At 44.0% G+C, this 23,543-nt stretch overlaps 1 protein-coding gene across 7 annotated transcripts in view; it reads left to right on the top strand.

Annotated features, from left to right (window-relative positions):
- The window catches only part of RARB (retinoic acid receptor beta), a 548,867-nt gene that overhangs the window by 439,915 nt on the left and 85,409 nt on the right, over positions 1-23,543 (top strand). Inside the window, exon 1 of one of the 7 annotated variants that reach the window (XM_075922034.1) lies at positions 14,407-14,556. The exons of the other annotated variants lie outside the window; for them this stretch is intronic. The gene's annotated coding sequence lies outside the window, so the exon portion shown is untranslated. Of the gene's footprint in view, positions 1-14,406; positions 14,557-23,543 lie in introns of those variants that run through there. 7 annotated transcript variants of the gene reach the window in all.

Below are 23,543 nucleotides of genomic sequence, written 5' to 3'. Positions count from 1 at the left end.
TTCCTCCCCACCCCCTTTCTGCCAAAGAACATCCACTTAGCTGCAGGTACCTTGCTTATACCTGCTTGAGGCGTCATCTTCTGAAGGAACTGGTTTGTCCACTCTCCAGACTTTTCAGAAAAAACTACTAATTTCAATGTACACTTATAACTTCGCATATGATGCTGCTATGTGCTTTTTGCTGTATTATTGATCATCAAATTATGAAGATTTTAAACACGTCTTGTACAAAAAATATTACAGTAGTGTGGAGAGTGTGACCAGACAGGAATATTTTGTCACAATACTGTATGGCTTTTACTGGAATACTTCAAAGCATTATCATACATAATTAAAATAAAACCACACTTGTCAAAATAAATGACACAGTCTATTTTATAATGCATTTTTACATGCTCATTTGCGAAACTGGTAATTCTGCACTTAGATACCATATGGATAGCGGCTGTAAAAAGTAATTCTAAGATAAATATATAGAGACAATAATGCTTGTCTCAGAATTAGCAAGATTCTGATGTAGTTTGCAGCTGTCAGTACTTAGGGTTGGAGAACTAAGGATGTGCGCAGTATTCAATGATTAGAGATTGCCTGATAAGCTTTCTGGTCAACACAAAAATATCCCCTTACTTTGACAACAGGCAGTCAGTTTGTAAAGGCAGAGTACTGATATAGTCAAAAGTTCCTAGAACCCTACTGCCATCCTTTGAGACTTCTAGACTGAGAAGAAATCTTTCCTATTTCCAAACATTTTTCCTTCTCCTCTTCACTCCCCTTTTGTACTGCTCTGTCCATTCTTCCATTCCTGAACCTGTGCTCACCCCTTGCATTCATTCCTTCCATTCCTGCTCTAGGACATCTGGGCATGTCTAGAAAAATCTGCCTATTCCCTCCTTTCTGCCTCATCTGTTTTACTTTCTCATTCTAAGCACTTTTAGGCTTCTAGTTACAGCCAGTTCTTCTCCACCTTCAGTTCACTCTATAAACCCTTCCTATAACCTCATTGTCCTCTGCATCCTCCTTCACTCAGGAGATAGCCAGCTTCTTTGCAAAATAAAAAAGCATCCTAATCCAGTAGGAACTCTCCTTTTCCTTCCCCATTTTCCTTCTGCCTATGCCCAGCTTCCTATCGTTCACTTGCTTCTGGCTGAGTCTCTTCTCCTCTCTGATGCTCCCCTTCAATTTCTTCTCTTCATCTTATGCCTTTTCACCTCCTACCATCCCTGCCTTCCTTGCTCTTATATTTGTCCTTTCTTTCTCCTCTGGCTCATTTCCCTCTGCCTTCAAGCGCAAGATATTCCTGTTTCCCCATCTTGTTAAAACATTCCCCAAGTTTCCACATGCCTGTCTAGCCATGTTTCTTTCCCCTTTCTTCCCTGTGATTTTTGTCTCCAAAATAGTAGAGCATGCTGCTAATGCTCCTTTGACTTCCTTTCTTCTTGTTTTCCCCTTGTTCTCCTCTTATTTGGCTCTTCACTCTCTACTCCATTGTTGCTGCCACCACAAAGGTCATTTATGATCTTTTACCAACCTGGGGTCATTTTTGGTCTATGAGAACTTGATTTATTTACTGTCTTTTACACTGTTGATCACTTTGCCATCTTCCTCCTATCTTTCTGGCTTCTTGTTCAGGGTCTGCTTAAATGGCTCCTCATGTCTCTGCCTCTCCCATCTGTTGTCACCCAAAGTTCCAGTCTTGGTGCTCTCCTCTTCCCTCATCTCTAGATCATCTTATCTCCTCCCATGGTTTCAATTACCGTCTTCCTAGGAATGGTTCCCAGATTTACCTCTCCTACCCTTCTGTCCTTGTTTTAATGCTTCTTACTAGTCTATCTGCCAGCTCAGACTTAGTCTCTTGAAAACTGGCTTCTTAGTCCCTTTTCCTTTTTTGATCTCCACAACAAACTCCACTCTCTTTTCTTTTTGCCAGGGTGGCTACCATAGTGTCACATTTGACTCTTTACTATACTGATACTCACTAAGTACTCTTATTTCTTCACCAGACTCCACCTTCAACCCTCCTTGTCTTCCTTGTCAATATACCGCTCATCTTTCATCTTGATTAACTTCCCCTCTTGCTCTGTCTTCTATTTCTCTCCCTCCCTGGCCCTTCTCTCTCCCCTTCAGATTCAACTTTCATCATGCTGCTTTCTAAGACAGGAAATAATCTGTGATCCTCCTCTATGGAGCTTTCTCTCTTCATCCCTTTTTATCCAGCCTTTTCAAGCAATCCTTTCTTCTCCTCCCTAATCCTCACACCTTCCCTCCCTTGAATGGTTGGTCTGTAAATTTTAAGCTCTTTAGGCCATGGAGTGAGTCATAATCTCTGTTCATAAAATATAATGTAAACCGGGGTTAGGGAAACTTTTTTCTGTCACAGGCCGTTGACTCACAAGAAAAAGGAATTGCAGGCCACAGTGCTTGCCAAGGCCTGGGGACTTCCCACCCGCAGTGGGGCAAGCCAGTGCTTGCACCTCCAGCCCTGGGGGGTGTGTGTGTGCAGAATCTCTGAGCTTCCCCTCAGAGTGGGGTGAGCCAGCGTTCGTAGCTTCTGCCTACAAATTGAGTAACAATCCAGCCCAGGGCCTATAGATTCCCCACCCTGATGTAAGCATATTATAAAAAATAATAAATCTTCCCTTTTTTCTAACCCCAGTGTTTGCCCAAGATTTTCCTAAATAGCAGTGATTTGGAATGCCTCACATTTTTTAGTTCTCTGCTTGAGACACAGTTTGTTTTCAGAAGGTTTTCTGAGCACTTTTCTGAAAAGCAGGCCTCTAATAGTTGTTTGAGGTTTGGTACCCAAACTCTTGACTCTTATTTCTAGGTAGTCCACTGCAAGAGACAGAACTGTGACATATGCACGGTGTCTTGTCTATCTCTTCTTATATTAGATCCTCAAGTGAACTGAAAAGCAAATATCAGATCTAATTTTTTTATGTAGAAAATAACACAAACACAGAACCACATCGTTACATGTGCAGCATTCGTGTTCCATGTTTAAGTTATCAATTAGGTAAACTACACGGTATTTCTGATGTATCCTTTGGAAATTACTGATGTATTTCATGACCTTCAAATTACAGGATATTATTAAAATAAATTTGCACTAGTCTCAGAGTGTTGCTAGAAAGCACACTAAGAAATTCCTTGCAAAATGAGCAAGTCTGATCCACCCAGCTGGGGCAAGTTATTCTAAGGCTCTTACTGAAAGCTTCTCTCTTTGGTGCTGACTTCACTCTTCATTGTAGCAAGATCTGCAGAAAAGGGGGATTGAGTATAGTGAGCTGCTTTCCCAAACAATGTCAACATTGTGTGGATGAAGAGGAGAAACTGGTGCTCTGGCAGATTCTGCTGTCTGTTAGAGCCTTGTCCCTTGTTCTAAGCATTTAAAAGGCGACATTCCTTTGCTGGCAATACACTGTGAGGATTTCTGGCACAAGTTCGGTGGGTAGCAAAAGTTGCTGAGAGCAATTTAAGGGGGAGAAAAAGAGTAGACAGGAAAGTGTATAAAGGAGTCGTATTTTTGTACTACATGCCAGCAAATTTGTTTGTAACATGAAAGTGCCTGTCTATCTATTGTTTATGTTCGTGAATAAAATGTAAATAAATCTGTTTCTCTGAGTATCTCCCAAGTCAGCTCTTATCTCAAAAGAAAAGTATCTTCATTATTGTTAGAATTTTTATATAAAACATCACACATTGTGGGGATCAGCAAATTAAAAAGTAGATATACCAATAAATTCCAGTGAACTTTGGCTATGGAAATATTATGCCCACTTGTTTTGCTTCCTCTGTATATCCAAAAGAGTAGTTTTATTACAAAGAGGTCAGACTTTCAGATTGCAGCAAACAGGCATAAATATATACCAATGAAACAAGACCGCAATTTCAGAGGACCATAAAGACAAGAAATATCCATGGGACCAGGAGAAAAAGAAAAAAAAATATGGAGAAAATTAAACAGTTCTTGCTTTGTTCCAAGTTGCTGATTCATGAGGAGCCCCAGCTAAATAAAAAAAACCTGAATAGAAAAATAACCTAATACATATGCTGAAGGGTGCAGTGTTCTATTTTTGAGGGTAGCCTGCCCCAAAGTTTATAGCACAGTCCTAGTCTCTGGAGCTGCAGTCCTGTAATTTCTTCCTAAGTAGCAGTTCTTAATCCTCCTGTAGTGCATACAAATTCATTATGCTGTCTAATAGAGTATTCCCTTTTGTAGGGCAATGTCCTTAATGACAGAGGCCTTTTTTAGTAAGTGACTATTCTTTTTTCCTTTTAAATCGAATTGGCCCAGATTCTTGTTTACACGACAGGCAGTCCCCGGGTTACGTACAAGATAGGGACTATAGGTTTGTTCTTAATTTGAATTTGTATGTAAGTGGGAACTGGCTCCAGATTCAGCTGCTGCTGAAACTGATCAGCGGCTGACTACAGGAAGCCCTAGGCAGAGTTGCTCTGCCCCCAGCTTCCTGGAATCAGCCTGGTCAGTTTCAACAGCTGCTTAATCTGGAGCCTGGGACAGAACAGCTGGGGCGCTGCCCGATAGGTTCCCACAGGACCAACCCGGCAGCACCCCAGCTGCTCTACCTAAGGCGTCCCGCAACAAAAGCCTGGTCTGCTGGGGGGAGGGGGTCGCACTACCTGCGCCCCCTCCCCCCCCAGCAGACCAGGGAGACCCGAGCAAAGCCGCACAGGCGGAGGGACCCCGCTGCCTGTGCGGCTTTGCTCCTGTCTCCCTGCGGTGCTGGGGGGAGTTCCCCCCAGCAGACCAGGGTCACCCGAGCAAAGCCGCCACCTGGGCGGCTTTGCTCGTTTGCCCGGGAGCAAAGCCGCCCAGGCAGCGGGACCCCCGCCACCTGGGTGGCTTTGCTCCTGTCCCCCTGGTCTGCTGGGGGGGGTCCAGCGGCTATGCTGGACCCCCCCCCCACCCGCCCAGCAGACCAGGGAGACCGGGAGAAGCTTTTCTCGCCCCGGAGGACATGGGTGGTGACCCGCCGCCCGTGAGCTCCGGGGCGAGAAAAGCCTCGTTCGTAAGTGCGGATCCGACATAAGTCGGATCCACGTAAGTCGGGGACTGCCTGTAGAGCTCCTTTAATTAGTTCTGTCAGTAGGAAGTGGCCTCAAAGTAGTGGATATAGGTGATGACAGTAATCCTCCACCTGTCCAACTCCAGCTGTAATGCTCAGTCCTTTTCACCTGCTTAAGGCCTCTTTTACATTGCAAGATTAGTGTACAAGGGTGAATGGCCTTTGTGTGTATGTGAATCTGCCATTAGCTTCTCTCCAACCATGTCACAACTATTACTAGGAAAACAAACAAAACAAAAAAAACCCTTTAGAAAACACAAGAGCAAGTATGGCATATTGATTTGGCTTTGAAATGTGTGTCTCCAAGTAATTTACCTTAAATGATTTTAAAAAACACCCTCAAAGTTGAATATGTATTTATTGAATTTTAAAATAATCAACTGCTCAACTCATTTGAATTATCTCTATGTAAGAGGGAATGTTGCGTGTGTAGGTGGAAACACTTCTATCTGCATAAAAGAAAACATACGTAAGGTTGGCTGAGCAAGCTGTATTTGTCTCCAGTTGTATGTGTGTGATAGTGCAAGCAGCACAAATACATGGTGTCAATCACACAGTGATGGAAAAATCTCCCAGATAATGCTAGCTTCTAGATTCAGCCAAATCACATAACCATCTTCTAATTGTTTTAGGGGAAATTGAGAATTACATTTTAGCTGACATTTCTCTATAGTCATAAGGTAAGATTGTCTTAAACTGGGCTTTTCGTAGTGTAGAAATATTTTCTCCAAATAGCTTAGAACGATGGCACAAGCAGAAAAATGTTGAATGGCTTTCAAGTTATATAAATGTAGTACCACCAAACTGGCGGTGTAAACTGGTTTGTGAACAGTGTAGTATTTACTGCATCTAGCAACCAAAGAAATCATAATTTTTATGCTATGATTCCTTGAGGTTTTAGACTTTAAAGTACAGGCAGTCCCCGGGTTACGTACAAGATAGGGACTGTAGGTTTGTTCTTAAGTTGAATCTGTATGTAAGTCGGAACTGGTGTCAGCTGCTGCTGAAACTGATCAGTTTCAACCGCGGCTGAATCTGGATGCCAGTTCTGACTTACATACAGATTCAACTTAAGAAACCCAGGCGTCCCCAAGTCACCTGCTGCTGAAACTGATCAGCGGCTGATTCCAGGAAGCCTGGGGCAGAGCAACTCTGCCTCGGGCTTCCTGTAGTCAGCGCTGGTCAGTTTCAGCAGCGGCTGACTTGGGGACGCCTGGGGCAGAGCAGCTGGGGTGCTGCTGGGTTGCTCCAGTAGCGCTGCTCCTCGGCACTACTGGAGCAACCCAGCAGCACCCCAGCTGCTCTGCCCCAGGCGTCCTGATTCAGCCGCTGCTGAAACTGACCAGCAGCGGCTGAATCAGGATGCCTGGGGCAGAGCAGCTGGGGTGCTGCTGGGTTGGTCCGGAGCGGCGCTGCGGGACCAACCCGGCAGCCCCCAGCTGCTATACCCCAGGGGTAGGCAAGAAAAGCCTGGTCTGCTGGGGGGGGCACTAGCTGTACCCCCCCCCCCCCAGCAGACCAGGGAGACGGGGGTGGCGGGACCGCCCAAGTGCTCCACGGCTTTGCTCCGTCTTCCTGGTCTGCTGACCTGGGAGACGCGGAGGAAAGCCGCAGAGCACGCGGGCAGCGGGACAATCCAGGCGCGCCGCGCTGTCCCACTGCTGGTGTGCTCTGAGGCTTTGCTTCCCATCTCCCTGGTCTGCTGGTCAGACCAGGGAGACGGGGAGCAAAGCTGCGGAGCATGCCCGCAGCGGGATCCGCAGCTTTGCTCCTGTCCCACTGATCTGCTGGGGGGGGGGGGGGCCAGCAAAGCCGCTGGACCCCCCCCCCCCCCCCAGCAGACCAGGGGGACAGGAGCAAAGCCGCCCAGGCAGCGGCTTTGCTCTGGTGTCCCTGGTCTGCTGGGGGGGGGGGGTCCAGCGGCTTTGCTGGACCCCCCCAGCAGACCAGGGAGACCTGGAGAAGCTTTTCTTGCCCCGGAGGACACGGGTGGCGACCCGCCGTCCGTGAGCTCCGGGGCGAGAAAAGCCCCGTTCGTAAGTGCAGATCCGACATAAGTGGGATCCGCGTAAGTCGGGGACTGCCTGTAATAGAAAATGGAACATGGTAATCTTTTAAAAAGGTAGCAGGTTGATATCTGCAAATTCTCAAAGTATTAGGGGTTTTTTTGTTTTTGTTTTTTGCTGTTTCTGAAGGATGGAGGGAATATTTTCAAATAAAATTTCTGCATTAAAAGCAAATAAACAAATGAAAGTTGAAGAAGCATCATGAAATATAAAGGTTCTGTATGATCGTATATTCTCATTCAGTATTATCATGAATTGTGTTTGTCTATGAAAACGTCATTTACAAACACAAGGGGCAGTAAAAGTAAAAATTAAAATGTCATACAGCTGAATGTGAATTTTATTTTCCATTGCTATGCAGTGACATGGGAACATTTTTAAAAGTGGGGGTGCTGAGCCCTCTTACCCCTGTGCAACCCCATCCCCAGCTGAGGCCGAGAGCAAAGCCCCAGCCTGCAGGTCCAGCAGCCAGGACCCCTGACACTGGATTCTCAGCTGCTGCCCTACAAGCAGGACTCTAACTGGAACCTCAGCATGTGGGACTGACAACGGAGCTCCTGGCATGCAGGGCAGCAGCAAACCCCCTTGGAACGTGGGGCTGGCAGTTGAAAATCTGGTGTGTGAGATGACAGCAGGGAGTTCCCACACCTAGGAAGCTATGGGTTATTATCATAAGGTACTGAGGGGTAAAGAGCACTGGAACAAACCTTGGTTTACAGATGTGCTGCTCAGCTTCACTAGCAGTTTGCAGTAGTGTAGCTACACCTGTGTACACATCTTGACAATAGACAGACCTCAAAGAATGCCATTCTCTCCGCAGAGCAATACAGTACATGCAGCAGCAATGCCACTTCTCTACTTTGTCTTGCCGGTTTGCCTCAGCCTGCACTAAAAGAGCTCTCTAACCATGGGGGTGGTTATTTATTATTAATTATAATCATTTGTTTCTGGAAGTGCCCACAGTGCTATATAAAATACAGTAAAACCTGTGTTATCCAGCGGATTAGGGCATTCCGGTTATCTAAATATTCCAGTTATCTGAGGATCCAATCAACCTAGGAAAAACCAATGGACAATAGTAGTAAAATTCAAGTGTTTAATATTAGTAGTTTTGTAGTGTGAGACAGTTGGTCGCACATTTCTATTCTGAGTGAAAGACAATTAGTACTTCTTAAATAAAAAATTGTTAAGCCAATCATGGTAAATTAAGCCAGGCCTGTGCGCCTGAAGATGTGACAGTATTGTGGCTGAGGGCAATGCCGGTTAACAAAGTTTTCTGGTTAACAGAGAGCTGGTTAGGAAAGGTTTCACTGTATATAGACAATCCCCAGTTACCCTACATGACCATACAATTCCAGTTACTTGTTGGCATTAGGCTCTACTGGCCATTAGGAACTGGAATTGGCGGCCATCAGCTCATTTTACACAAGCTAGCACCGAAGAGTTATCAGATAACTTTTTGGACCGAATCCTGCACTCCATAGTGGACAAACTCCCAGTGAAGTCAGAGGGAGGTTTGCCTGAGTAAGGAAGACAGGATCAGGTCCTTAGTCTTTGCTGACCTATCAGGATCTTTAAAAGTCGCAGAGGGGTAGTATTCATGTTAGTCTGTAACTGAAAAAAGTTTAAAAACCAACTAATGGTCCTGCAGCACCTTAGAGACTAACAAAAAACGTAGATGGTATCATGAGCTTTCGTGGGCACAAACCACTTCTTCAGATGAATGGAGCAGCCTTGGATTGGCAACCTTGGGCCATTCATCTGAAGAAGTGGGTGCTGCAGGACCATTCGTTGTTTTTTTAAGTTCTATCGGGGTCTGTAGCCCATTGCAAATCTATAAGAGCTATCCAAGAGCTAAATATTATTAGCTAATCATTATTGTCAGTCTCAAACCATCCATTCTTCATCTCCCACAGGTCCTGCTTATTGTTATACTTGTAAAAATATACAGAGCTGTAAAAGATGAAATGTCACATTTCAGAGCTCCTTATAAAGTTATTTTTCCTTACACAGGGATCTTGGTAACTAATTGTCCATTCATTATCAGTGGGAAATAGGTCAATGGAGGGATGATAGGAGTTACTATAGAGAACTTTCTGGGTGTCTGGCTGATGAGTCTTGCCCACATGCTCAGGGTTTAGCTGATCGCCATATTTGGGGTCGGGAAGGAATTTTCCTCCAGGGTAGATTGGCAGAGGCCCTGGAGGTTTTTCGCCTTCCTCTGTAGCATGGGGTACAGATCACAGCTGGAGGATTCTCTGCATCTTGGGGTCTTCAAAGTATTTGAGGGCTTCAATATCTGAGATATAGGTGAGAGGATTATTCTAGGAGGGGTGGGTGAGATTTTGTGGCCTGCACTGTGCAGGGGGTCAGACTAGATGATCATAATGGTCCCTTCTGACCTTAAAGTCTATGAGTCTATCTGTATTGAACAGTTTTCAGCAATCTTTGATCTGTGCTGTGCTTGTCACTGAGAACTATATTTGGCCTCCTCTGCTCATCTGTCACCTGTCAGTAACTATTGTGGTTTGTTTACAGATGAATGAGAGAACTGAAGCTCACTCCAGATCAGTAGGGTATGCATAATTTGCATCAACTTCAAGAGAGGGGGAAGTATGTAAATAATATGTTTGTGTGTGAGTATAGTCTGTGAAGACATATGGATGTCAGAAGCAAGTGAACTGTAGTTCAGTCCATTATACATTTCCTTCCAAGACTTCTTTTAACACAATTTTTATGTAGTTGATTCCAGGCAATTTTGAATTAATTTGTTATTTTTTACTTACTATGAGTTCCAGTGTGTTACATTCAGACTAGGATTGTGTTACCTCTCCTCACTGTGGAATACACACTGCTTTTGTTCCACCCACTCAACTCCCATTGAAGTCAACAGGGAGTTGTGGCGTAGCTCAAGGGCAGTGTATGGCATTTTAATTATAGCTGCTAGCCAGAATGGTCATTTGAGCTAAATGTAAATAAATTCCTGTGCATAATTCCAAAGCTGTGACACAATGGACAAAAATGCCGTTTTTCAGTCTCTTTAATATGATGTGAGATATCTCAGTGAGTAAGGAAAAGAGGGATTGCTTGAACTCAGAAATCTCGATGAGATGCATTTTTGGTTTTTGAAGGTGGTTTAGTGTGAATGATGAGTTTGTTGAGAACATGTTACAAAGCTAGCTTCAGTTTATTTTAATGCTATCCTATGCAATGGCTGTGTTTGTACCTCACTTTTCTACTTGCTGTGTAGGCAACAACATGTAGAATCAAATAAAAATAAATAATGAATTACATCTCAGACAGTTTTAAAATTAAAATGATGTAACTCAAAACTGAATAGAAAATAGTTCACAATGAAGAATATTCAGCCAATAAATGCATGGGCTTAGATATGATGATCTGGGGGGGCATACTGTCGAGTGCATATGAAGGGCACTTTATAGGGAGACAAGTTGTATTCTGGGTGAGTACTGAGGATGGATGTCGATGAGAGGGCTGGGAAGACTGGTCCACTGCATCGTTACTGTATTTTTGAATCATGGCTTAAATGTGCTTAGTGACTGTCTGATTGGAACATTTTTGACATTCGAGTAATCAGATAAATTATTGAGGGTCTTCTAAATGCACAAAAATATAGAATTATGTGTTGCCTAATTCTGCTAACATATGTGTTAGGCTTATACAGATGCTATTTATTATTTAATTATGTGTATTTTGAAAAATACACCCATCCCTTGCTCCTGTTCTCATTGGTAATTTGTGACTTATTTGTGACTTATTACTATTTTGTGAACAGTGTCCACTCCCTAGTGTGCAGAAATATTCTGATTTGCCCAAGAATGTGACCTTGTGCTGTTCTTGGTGCCCATCGACTGAATGGCTGATGGGAACAGAAGCTCTTTCTAATCCCAAATGAAATGTTCTTTTGAGGAGATTTTCTAAAGGGGTGTTTTGTTTTTCTGCTTATGCAATAGGAGTGCCATCTCATTTCTGGTGTGGGCCATCCCATGTGTGGTGTGTTTATTCTAAGCAGCTGGTGAAACATCAGTCTTGCATTGTAGCAAAAACTCAGTGGTACCTAATTTTAGGAGAGTTGGTATCTGAGTTAATTTTAATGGTGGATTCTTTCACTCTTTGTTCTATAAAGGTTACTATTTATAATCTTAAAACGTTAGAAGAAAGTACAGTTGGATGGATATCCACTCAGAACTTAGGAAGTGTCAAAGATTTAACCTACAGGTTTGTTTCTCACTCTCATGTTTGTCTAATCTTTGGTTACATGATAACTTACTGTTTCTCAAATAAAACACAACCCTATATCCTCATAGGATCTAGGCTTTAAGTCACAGTTTAGGGCAAAATATTCTGTGCCACATGGTATGGTCTTCTGTTTATTCTAAACCAGTAGTGCTTAGCCCGTGGACTAATTTCAGCTGTGACCTGTGTGACATCCTCAGTACTGGTAGTGTATGAATGTGGCCCGCATAAAATACAGGCTATGTCTATGCTACCGGCTTCTTGCGCAAGAAGCTTTTTGTGAAAGAGATCTTCTGCAAAAACTTCCTGTGCAAAAGTGTGTCCACGCTCAAAAGTGCATCGAAAAAGTGATGCGCTTTTGTGCAAGAGAGCATCCAGACTTCATGCATGCTCTCTGGAAAGGAAACTCTGATTGCAATTTACAGAATGGCCACCAGGACTGCTGTGTTTTTTCCTCTTTTTGCTTCTTTTTGCTCAAAACCCCCGTTCTCTGTCCACACACACCTTTTTGTGCAAGAGCTCTTGCACAAAAACGAGTTATTCCTTGTAGAAGGAAGAATACCTATGCTGGAAAAACCCCTCTGTTCTTTCCTTTTACTTGCGCAAAAACGCACTTGAGGTGTGGACGCTCTGTGAGTTTTTGCGCAAAAACTCTATAGTGTAGACCTAGCCACAGAGAGCAGCACATACAGATCCTGCTATAAGTCACTTTTAAACAAGAAATGCAGTAAAAGAAGAGCTCTGGGGAAGCTTGTTGCTCACTTTAAAATGCCTTTTTTTACAAGAGTACAGAAACCGCGTGCTTAATCTGTTTTATTGTTTGAGAAATAGCATATGATCATGATATTAAAGACTGTATCCTAATTCTGAGGCTCAGTGGTGCACGGTTGTGTGTGTGTGTGCGCGTGCGCATGCATGTGCAGTCTGCTGCAAAACTTGTAGCACAGTCCAAGTCTCTGGATGCTCAGTCCTGTAACTTCTCCCTGAATATATTGCTATTTCGTCCCATTCCACCCTACGACTAGTTGAGCCTCAGTGCTGGAATGCGTTCCCTTAGAGGTTTATCCGCGTCTCATTCAAGTGGCACAATACAGGACATATGAATTTGGTATAGCTTCAGTCCCATGACTTGCTTTATAAGTTGCATCTGTTTTATTCCATTGTGCCACTTGAATGAGATGCGGATAAACCTCTAAGGGAACGCATTCCAGCACTGAGGCCCAACTAGTCCTAGGGTGGAATGCCAGGAACTTCCCCGCCAGTCTCAGCTGCCACTGTGAGTATTAGCTGGAATATAAGCAAAGGCAATACAGAAAATGACTGCTTGAATAGGTTGCAGTTTAGTATGTACATGTTTTCATTTCAAGCCTTCAGTAGGGAAATTTACAGAGACACAGTGTTGTTAAATGGAGACTGGCCCCCTGCACCATTTCTTGTAAACACAGGGTTGTAGCACTTCTAAAATAATCCAGCCCTTGGATCAAAGAGAGTCAGCCCATTGCCTCTCCTTTGTTCATTATATAAGAACAGAAGAGCAGCCGTACTGGGTCAGACCAAAGGTCAGTCTAGCCCAGTATCCTGTCTTCTAACAGTGTCCAATGCCCGGTGCTACAGAGGGAATGAGCACAACAGGTAATCATCAAGTGATCCACCCCCGTCTCCCATCTCCAGCTTCTACAGCCCACACTGCTTAACCAGAAGGGTGATGCTTTCTAGTTAACTTTTCACATCTCTAGTCAGCAGAGCAACAGGGTAAGGCAGGCTCCCTGCCCTGGCTCCGTGCAGCTTCCAGAAGTGGCTGGCATGTATGACCCTGCGGCCCAAGGTGCAAGGTTGCCCAGTGAAGCTCTGCACAATGCCCCTGCCCTGGGCATTGGCTTCACAACTCCCACTGGCCAGGCATCATAGCGGTAGTGCACCAAATGCACTTAGGAGCCAGACATGTCGGTGGCTTGTGGGACCCGTGCTAAGTCATGGCGAGCAGGGAGTCTGTCTTAGCCCCGGTGTGTTGACAACCAGAAGCCATCTGAGGTGGGTGCCACTCTGCTGGAGTTTGAACCCTCACTCACACCCTAACGCCATGCCCCAGGTTGGAACCCCCTCCCACACCCTAACTCTCTCTCAAAGCCTGTGCCCCAACCCCTGTCCCCAGTCCCCTCCCATCCCTCAACCCCTCAGCCCCAACCTGGAACCCCTTCCTGCACTCCAAACCCCTCATCCCTAGGGCCCCTCTAGAGCCCATACCTCCATCTCCCCTCATCCACCTCCCACTCCTATAATCCCTCTTTTGTGACTCTACCCCGACACCTGCACCCCCAGACACTCCAGCCTCCTGCCCCAGCTCAGTAGACGTGAGTGAGGGGAAGGGAGAGTGAGTGACGACAGGAAAGGGGATGGGACGTGTGTAGAGGCAGGGCCCTGGAGAAGTGCAGGACATGGGTAGAGCCTTGGGGAAGGGATGAGGCCAGGGTGTTTGGCTTTGTGCAATTAGAAAGTTGGCAACTCTCATACTAATGGAACATATTTGTTTGGAGGCACCAAAACTGTGAGGAACAAATTAAAAGAGCTAATGAATATGTGCTAAAGAGTCATCACTCGGGGACCCAGAAAGCTTCTTGGGAGTCATGAATCTGAAAGTGAACAGAGGCTTATGTTGTTGGTATGTCACCAAATCCCTCTGAAAAAAACCCAGTGAATTTGTGTGTCTAAGTCACTGGCTGACTGGAAGCTCTTTAAAATATCCACTCATCATTAGCCAGACTAGGAGCTCTTATGCTGGATAGAGAGTGAAGCATGTTTATGAAATGCCGATTGTTTCTAAGTGTGTGATGGGCATTGACAGAGGGTGACAGGATCCTGTTGTTACCCATTCTGTTAGCAGGTGTTAGAACCTTGCAAGATTCTTTGCTGACTCACTGGGGCAGGTGTCACTCATTAAACAACACCCTGAATACAGAGGAGATGGAACAACCCTCTAGAGAGGGAGGTGAAGTCTGGGATGAAGGGATTCCAGGGAAAGACCCCTAGGGCAGTCAGGACTTGAGAAAGAAAGCTTAATGTAGAGTTAACTGTTTATTAGTATTGAAATCTGGGGTGGAGATAACTGTGCTGTCCTTATTGAAACTGCAGCTTCCATCTACTTACAGGTATTTGTAATTATTTGCATTCTAATTGGCTTTATTATTTCAACTACATTATAAATATTTAAATGGTATTTTAGCAGTTTGCAAGGCTATAAAGTTCCTTGGGGAAGCTAGTGTTGTTTACCAAAAAAAACCAGCTGCCCAAAAAGTTGTCCTAGATCTTGCGTGTTAAATACAATTATAAGCAGTGTTTCTCAACCAGTGGTATAAGTACCCTTAGGGGTACTCGAGAGAAATCTAGGAGGAATGTCAACACAATTAAAATTTGGCAAAAACTGAATTTTTGTTTAAAATTTTACAACATTTTATTATTTTTGTACTTTTTACACCCACAAAATTCATTGCCCACTTGGGTATGATTAAGTTGTTTAAACAAATGTGTTGCAATGGTAGAAAATTTTTGTGTGTGTCTGAAAACTGTAGGTACTGGGGGTACTTATAATTTTTTTAAAGGGGTACTTCTTTAAAAAAGGTTGAGAAACACTGCACTAAACTAAATAGAACCTCTTTCAGAGGCGGGTGGAGATATCCCCCTCCCAACTCCCATACTCAAGTTCTTGTTTCAGCTTATTCTTTTTCCTTTATCCATTACTGCTGTGGAGATATTACTTGAAAAGATGAGTAGCAGTAATCTTGTAAAAATGGTTTTATAAATACTATTGCAGTTAAACGTCCTTATTTGCATTCCTTGGCCTAGGCAAACTGGGGGTCTGCCCAACATTGCATTATTATACTTAATCTGTTTTCTGGGTTAGAAAATAATTTGTTATGGGAGCTCCTGTTCATTTTGCTTTTCTTCTGTAGTTGTATTATAGGCACTAAAAAAGCCCCTATATTACGTCCATCAGTTATTTTGTATTTCTAGCAAGTTTGTCACCAATGTGCATGGAATATGAAATACATAAGGGGGCAAGGGAGCACAAGCAAGCAAGCACAATACTGTGCTGCTGAACGTACTGGAAAACATGAAGAACTGTGATGCATTTTGGCATTAGCAACTGGCAATCTTGCATGGAGAAGCAATAATATCAGAAAAGCTAGCAGCTACATAAATGGTTTGGGAAACTGTCATTCTTTACTAAGAAATACTGTGCTTAATTAATTCTTGCTCCTGGGAGGTCAACCTGGAGCACTCATTATTGTCTTAATTGGTGGTATAAATCCTGAGGCGGTGAAAGGGAGGGGAAAAAAGATCAGTAGCTAACAGAGTATGGCCTATTGGTAAGTGTTAGCCAGTTGTATTACCATCTCAGATAGTGACAGTTTATAGTTTCAGTGGGTTATAGGTCTGCTCCTATCCAAATTAGGTTAGAGGGCATTAAATTGTGCAAAAAAATCTTGCAATATTTCATTCCTGTGTTTTGCATTAAACAGTGTGAAGCAACCCTCTACATGCCAACTTAAAAAAATGTGTTTCTGTGATCTCCTGTTACTCATATTAAATTATGTACATTACACTTCCCATCTGGAGTTTCCTACTAGGCCAAAAATCTTTTTACAGACATTACGGAAAGGGAGTTAACAGTAATTTTTTAATTGTATCCTTTTCATTTCCATTTTTTTAATTGAGGAAGCCAGATGGAAATGCACCCAGACGTCTTCATCTGTGGTGATATTATTGAAGAGCAGAAGCAGAAAATTCCAGCCACATTGGTGTAAGGTGATGATTGTTCTGTCAGGAAGCTTTGTGGCATGTTTACTAAAAAGATCAGAAGTTCTATTTAAATCTCAGTTGGTGTGGGAGGGCAAGGGGAATAAGAATAGTTCTGTAGCTAATAAAACATATGACAACCAACTATAGTCTATATTTAACAAGGAAAGGCAGGAATGAACCCCCGAACTTCCTGTGTGATGCCATTTATTTACATTCTCTCCTGTCAGTTGTTGTCATTTTGCCAGCTGGCAAACAGAAACGTTTATTTCTAATTCATTGCAAAAATGATTCATATTCTGGGTTTTGACTACTCCAGAGCATACCGTTTGCATCAAACCAAGCTAAATTCAGTCATTTTTGGAGAGCAAAGGCATCACATCAACTGTACAAGTAAGCTCCTTTGGCTGGGATGTTGAACTTATGGTCTGGAAAGCTGGGTTCTGTTCCTAGATCTCTTACTGACTTGCTGTATGAGCACAGCAAGTCATTTATAGGTTATCGGCAAATAATTTTTTTAAACCGGTTGTTCTTTTTCTTTCTTTTTTTCCCTCCCCCCCCTTTTTTTTGGATGTTTAATGAAGACCTAGCAAGGAATTAAAAACAAATTCTCCCCATCTTTAGAAATGTTAGGAGCATCAAGTGTGTCCTTTTCTGATTTTGGTGTTGAGGTTGCAGATGTATACTGTGAATTCACACCTTAACTGAATTTTTCTCATTTGGCATTTGATATTAAATAGGTTTCATCTCTACAAAATGCAGAGTCTGAGTAAAAATCCAGCTCCCTACCTTCAGGATAAACTTTCAGACCCTTCTTGTTTGTGACAGTTTTGATACCTGTCCAGTCAGTTTAGAGGGCAGATGGAATTTAAACAAATTAAAGATTTCATAGCTCTAGTGGAGTTTTGCCAACCAACACAAGTTGAAGATGTGGCATAGGGATTTTAATATCAGTTAATTGACTAGTCAATTAACCTCATGAATTCTTATTGGTTAACCAACTATTCTATAGTCCGTGGGGGACTATACAGAGGCAGCAGCATGGGGCAGCAGGCTGATCTGCAAGGTAAGCCAGTTTAAAAACAGCTTCCCCCACAGACCGGCTGCCTGTCGCCACACTTTGCTATTTCTGATACAGAGACTGCAAAGCGTGGTGGCAGCAGCCCCTGTCTGAGGGGGCGCTGAGCTCCCAGACCTGACACGAGCCGGAAATGAGCCGGGCTGCCTGCCTGCCTGGCTCCTAATACACTTTAAATGCAGAGCCGCAGTGGGGGTGGGTCCTGGACCCTGCCTGAGCCAGGACTGAGCTGGGCTGCTGTCCAACCTGCTAAAAAAAATTACTTGCGGGGAGAAATATGTGTAATCTAAAGCATTAAACAATAAGCTTGTGCTTATCGGTTAATCGACTACACTGTTACGTCCCTAATATAGCCCAGAGCCCTTTCAGGGCAAACGAGAGCACAATTTCTTGTAGATAAAAATATATATTTAACCAAAATGTTCCAGTCCTTTGTACATTGGACTAATGTCCTTTCCCCCCTATACAATTTCTTTCCTTCATGGATCACCTGTGATCTTCTATGTCTCACTGGAGATATTTACTCACATTTAAGTGCTATGACTCTACAGATAAAAAGTTAAGATTAAGTACCAAGTATTGTTCTTCTTCGCGTGATGTCCGCGTCAGTGTTCCCCTGTTGATGTTGGACTCATCCCAGTGCTGCAGATCGGAGTCTTTTCTAGTGGTATCTAGTCAGGCCACATATGCATGGGAAGAGCACATTCTTTTTGCGCCTTTGGAGATTACACGTGTGGCCTGACTACATTCAGTTCCTTCTTTACCACACTCCATTGCAGACGGAGCTCGACACTGCTCCTCCTCTTCAGATCTCTGTAAATAGGAGTTGACTCTCATCAGTTTGTAAAAAGTTGTTTGGTTCTTGTTATCTTAGTAATAGTTAGGTAACAAAAAAAATTCTTCACTTTTATTGCTGTAAATAGTTGAGGTGCAGTTTCTGAGGCACAGCGCACTACCAACCTCGCTGGCTGCAGCCCTCAGACCCATTTTTAGTTAAAAAAAAAAAAAACACCACCAAAACCCAAGAACAAAGGAAAAGGAGAGACACAAGATAAAACAATTGTCATCGAAAAGGAAGTCAGAAAATAAGAGCCACTGAACACATTGAACACCATGCCAGAAGAAAAAAGACACAAGGAGGAACATGAAGAGCAGAATGCTGGGCTCCTCCGGATTTAAAAAATTTGAAAAGTGCGGTGACCCTATGCCTGCCTCAGATGGCCACAGATCTTGTATTCATTGCCTGGGAGAGAGACATGTCCCCCAGAAGTGTGTGCATTACAGCTAGAGCTCGCAAGGACAGAGAGCTGAGGCTAAGCATGTAACTGTTTAGCAAAGTGCTTGAGCCTCAGTCAGACAAAGATGGCAGTAAACAGCATGAGACTGCCACCAGTGAGAAGATGACCCCAAATGCTCCTTCACCTAAGACTTTGGCTAAAAGAAGGGTTTCTCCAGCTTGCTCCCTTCCACCACAAGTTAGCATGGGAGACAGGCTGGGTGCCTCTGGCATTGGGCACCCCATGCCGTGTCGATTATGGACCTGAAATCCTGGTCTGATCAGAGTGTGGCACCAACTACTCCGGCACCAAAGAACTCAGATGCCAGACAACCTGACGAAACCACGGCACCGCTGGCACTGATTAAGACTTTGGTGCCGACGAAGGCCAGGTCTTTAAATCTGCCAACTTCTAACCTCACAGTCCATGTCCAGAGTCGGTGCCATCACCACCGGCACCGCGTTCCCCAGCACAAGTGCTTTGAGACATCATTGTTCTTCTGCTCACACACAAGACTACAACGCTGTGGTGCCAGATCTGGAACCGAGACACAGATCTCCCTATGATTCCTCTTTGAGACATCAATCTTGATCTCCATTATCAGTTTGTGACTCTCCTCATCAGCCATGATTGCCAGTACTCTCACATTATAGTGACTGTGACGACAATCGCAGGAGTGTGTTCTCATCTCATCAGGCCTCTCTACCCAGAGCCCACACATCCTATGAAAGACATCAGACACTGTATTCTCATCATCCTCTGTGGCACCCTGAATGGTCCTGTCATTCCATTATCCACCTCAATGGTCCCCATACCCTCCCTGGGCATCCCCACAGCACCAGTCAATGTCACCATCAACCCTGTCCCAGAGGTCAATACCTCCCCTTCATCCCCATGCTTTCCCTATCCTAATGGAGGATCCAAAAACAGAAGAGGGTCAGATTATTGATGACCCATATACCGAGCAACCCGACATAACTGACAAATCTTCTTCCTTGCCAGATGAGGCGTTCATTCCTGATGACCCTTCACCAGCTGATGACCTGAAGCAATTTCAGGACTTATTCAAAAGGGTTGCTATTAGCCAGGAGGTTGTATTATCAGACGTATGAGGAAAAACAACATAAGCATTTAAAGAATCTTCAACCTGTCACACAATCGAAGATTGTGCTTTCCATAAATGAAGCAATTATGGAAGAAGCAGATGAGGTGTGACAGACACCAGCCCACAGCCCCCTCCAACCAGCAAGAGGGCCGATAGAAAATACTCTGTCCACTCCAAGGGTTTAGATTTTTATTTCTTCACCCATAACCAAATTCTTTAGTGGTAGATGCTGCACAGCACAGATCAATCATGATGCTGAGTCTGTCTCAATACTGACCTGCCTTCATCTCATGGGCCACATGGCTGTTATGATATACATTGACTGTTATGCACACCTGCACTTTCAGTGCCTTTAACACTAGCTAGCCTCAGTCCAACACCAGGTGTGCAAATGTGTGGCGGTTCCACAGAGGGTACTTTTGTCTTTATGATGAACTGATCCACGGAACCTCCTTGTTGGTGTCCCATTCCATCCGGCACAGTCATCCAACTATATTACCACAGATGCTTCGCTCCTTGGCTAAGGCGCCCACTTGCAACATTACTGCATTCAGGGCAAATGATCCACCCATGAGTCCAGCCTCCATATCAGTCTCCTGGAGCTTTGTGCTGTGCGCAATGCCCTCAAACACTTTCTGCAACATATCCAGGAATATGCGTCCTCACTGACAATATAACTACAATGTTTTACATCAGCCAGCACGGAGCACACACTCTTGATCCTTCCGTGCAGAGGCGCTGCGCCTGTGGAACTGGTGTATCCAGAACAATATTAGCATCACACCTACCTGGAATCAATACTACAACTGCTCAGCTGCCAGTTTGCAATAGATCATGAGTGGGAAATCCATATCTGGATCCTACATAATATCTTCCACCGATAGAGTTGACAGTCCAAAGATCTCTTTGTGATTACTGGGGGCACTTGGTGTTCCAGCATTTGTTCCAGAGTGGGCATCTCCTGATCTCTGGGAGACATCTTCCTTATCTCATGGAATACCCACTTACTTTACACCTTTCCTCCCATCTCACTCATTCCCAGGGTTCTCCAAAAGATAGTTGGACAATGCCTCTGTCATACTCATAGTCCCAGCATGTGCCAGGCAGTCCTGGTTTCCCTATCTCTATCAGATGTCTCTCCAGCCTCCCTACCTACTTCTGAACCCCTCTGTACCTCCTATCACAGAACAGAGGCACCCTTCTACACCCGCAACTGCGAACACACATTTGATAGCGTGGTTTCTCTCTGGTTCTCAGACGTGGAACAGAGGTATCAAAAGGCACGTCCATGCCTCTTTCATCACAACATGTCTCAAAATTAATTACATCTTGCATCCTTCAATGTTACTCCCTTCAAGGTAGATCTCTCCATATGCCCCTCTGGACGTATTCTACCTGAGCGATGGCAACATCAACAGCCTTCCTGAAGGGAGTTCTGCTTGAAGATACCTGCCACGTGGCTACCTGGTCTTCTAACTGTACTTTCTTGGGACATTACATAATAACTACATGAACAAACAAAAGGTCAGCAGTAGCCGATGCAGTCCTTTCATCTGCACATAACACCTAGTTAAGCCCACCGACCATTTGTGGGATACCGCTACATAGTAACCAACAGTAACCCACAGAGACATCACTCGAAGAAAAGGATGTTACTCACCTTGTGCAGTAATGACGGTTTTTTGAGACGTGTTTCCATGTGGAGCTTCACGACCCACCCTCCTCCCCTCTTCTTTGGCTTGACGCTCATGCAAGAAGGCGTACATGAAGAAACTGAGGGGGAGTTGGGTTATGCATGTGAACTCCAAAGGGGGGGAAAGGCATGCGCCACTCCTACACATGCACGGCCCGAATAGATTCTGCTAGAAAAGACTCCAATCTATGGCACTGGGACACGCCCGATACCAACAGTGGAGCACCTACAGGGGCACACATCTTAAAGAACTGTCATTACTTCACAAGGTGAGTAACGTCCTTTTACACAAATCTAAAAAAGCAATTGATGTTAACCTCAAGAGTAAATGTCAAGTCCACACTCTACATAAATTCCTAAGGTAAAATAACAAGGAAGGTGGAGAGTTATGCTGAAAGTTACACTGGAAAATGGCAAACCACTTTTTGTCACAGTCTGATATTGAAACTACATGGACATCTATTGTTCTTGCAGATAGCTGAGTAGTACCGAAGCTACATGTAAATGCTGCATTCTTTGAAAACATTCTACTATTTTGCATGGGCATGCATAACCAGTGCATCTCCTATGCCTTTCTTTGGTAAAATATGTTGTCTGTCTATCGTACCTCACTTTGAGATGGTTGTGGATGTGTCTGTTATTTGTGCTGAGCAAAGGAGACCAGAGGGTTGGTGCTAAACCCCAGCTTTTGTAGGTTTTTTTTTTTTTGAGGAATCTCCAGGGTGCCAGACCCCTAAGGAGTCCCACTCTTCCTTCAAAGTACATCACGGAACTTCACTGCCTCCTAGACTGAGCTACTGAGCCTCTGCATTGCAGGTTCTGCCCTCGCGAATCCAACGGAAATGAACTAATGATAGAGAGTTGTATTCTCTTTAGTGACTAAAGCTCTCCAGCCAGTATTTGCAGTGACACCCCAATAAGTGCTTTCAAAATAAGGTAGGATTTACTAGTCATCTGGAAGTCCGTAGATAGCAAAGAGTCCATTCTAGTTTCGCCACATTTCAGTGAACTCTGTTTTCGGGCTTGTTCACACACACTCTGTCTCTTTGATTTCTTTCCTTAGTCAATTCCCAAGTGAGAGCTCTTTTAGACCCCCATCTCTCAGTCCTTTGTTCTCAAGATGGGGGGGGGGGGGCGCCTCTGCTCAGTTTACCTGCCTGAGAGTGTTAATGCATGTGTCGTTGGCTTGCATTGTCTGTCTGGACTCCCTGTTGAGCTGGGTCAGTTTCAACTAGTTTCTGAACAACTCTATTTATTTCACCCTTACAGTGAGGTGACACATGCTTGCACAAGCATTGTTAACCCTTTTGCCCTGTTCGATAGCAACGCAAAGCATAGCTGGAAACTAAAGCACACGCCATAGGAATAAAAATATTACACACATTTCCATTTTGTCCGAGTTGTACTTTTGCCCTATCCACGAAAGTGAGGCAGATTATCTAACATTCTGGCTGCCCTGAATTGCCTTAACATGCAATTTAAAAAAAAAAAGAAATCTACAGTTTGCAAAGGTCAAGTCAGGGGGTTGGCAGTTACCAGCCTCTGATGGGTGCCCTCTCTATATTCACCTGCGCCTCCACAGGTATGGGTGATTGCAGCTCCCTTTGGCTGCAGATCGCCCTTCCCAGCCATGGAGCTGCTAGAAGTGGTGTGGACATGGACACCATTTTATTTCCCAGCCCTGAGGTAAGTAGATGATGCAAGCACCTTGGAAAAGAACACCTCATACTTTTCAACTGACTGTCCTCATTTAAGCCTTCTATGATTGTATTACCTTTTAACGATTTATGGCGTCTGATTGGTCATCCAAACATGCATGTTTTGTGTATAACCATTTTTCTTAGTATCTTATAATCGATAAGTACACCTACCTCAGGGATGTGTTTCATGTGGCAGCAATATGGCCCAATATTAAAGTTCAGTTTTACGCTGAAAAATGACTAGATAAAACTGCCAGCCTCAAGTTCCATTTTCATCAATAACTCTTTTTTATCATCAGATGTGCATGGCTTATGACAAGAGGTTGCTTTCTCCTAACTGCTAGCATTGCAAACTCAACCTGGAATGTGAGACTCGAGCTGGGTTTGGTTTTTGTTGTTGTTTGTTGTGTTTTTTCCCCAACATCACAAGTACTCAAAGTTTTTTCAGGCCAAATTCAACTCACCTGTTTAATTCTCTGGCCCCTT

Source organism: Pelodiscus sinensis, chromosome 2 (genome assembly GCF_049634645.1).
Source record: "Pelodiscus sinensis isolate JC-2024 chromosome 2, ASM4963464v1, whole genome shotgun sequence".
NCBI classification, from domain to species: Eukaryota; Metazoa; Chordata; order Testudines; family Trionychidae; genus Pelodiscus; species Pelodiscus sinensis.
This window is presented reverse-complemented; position numbering and strand designations above follow the sequence as displayed.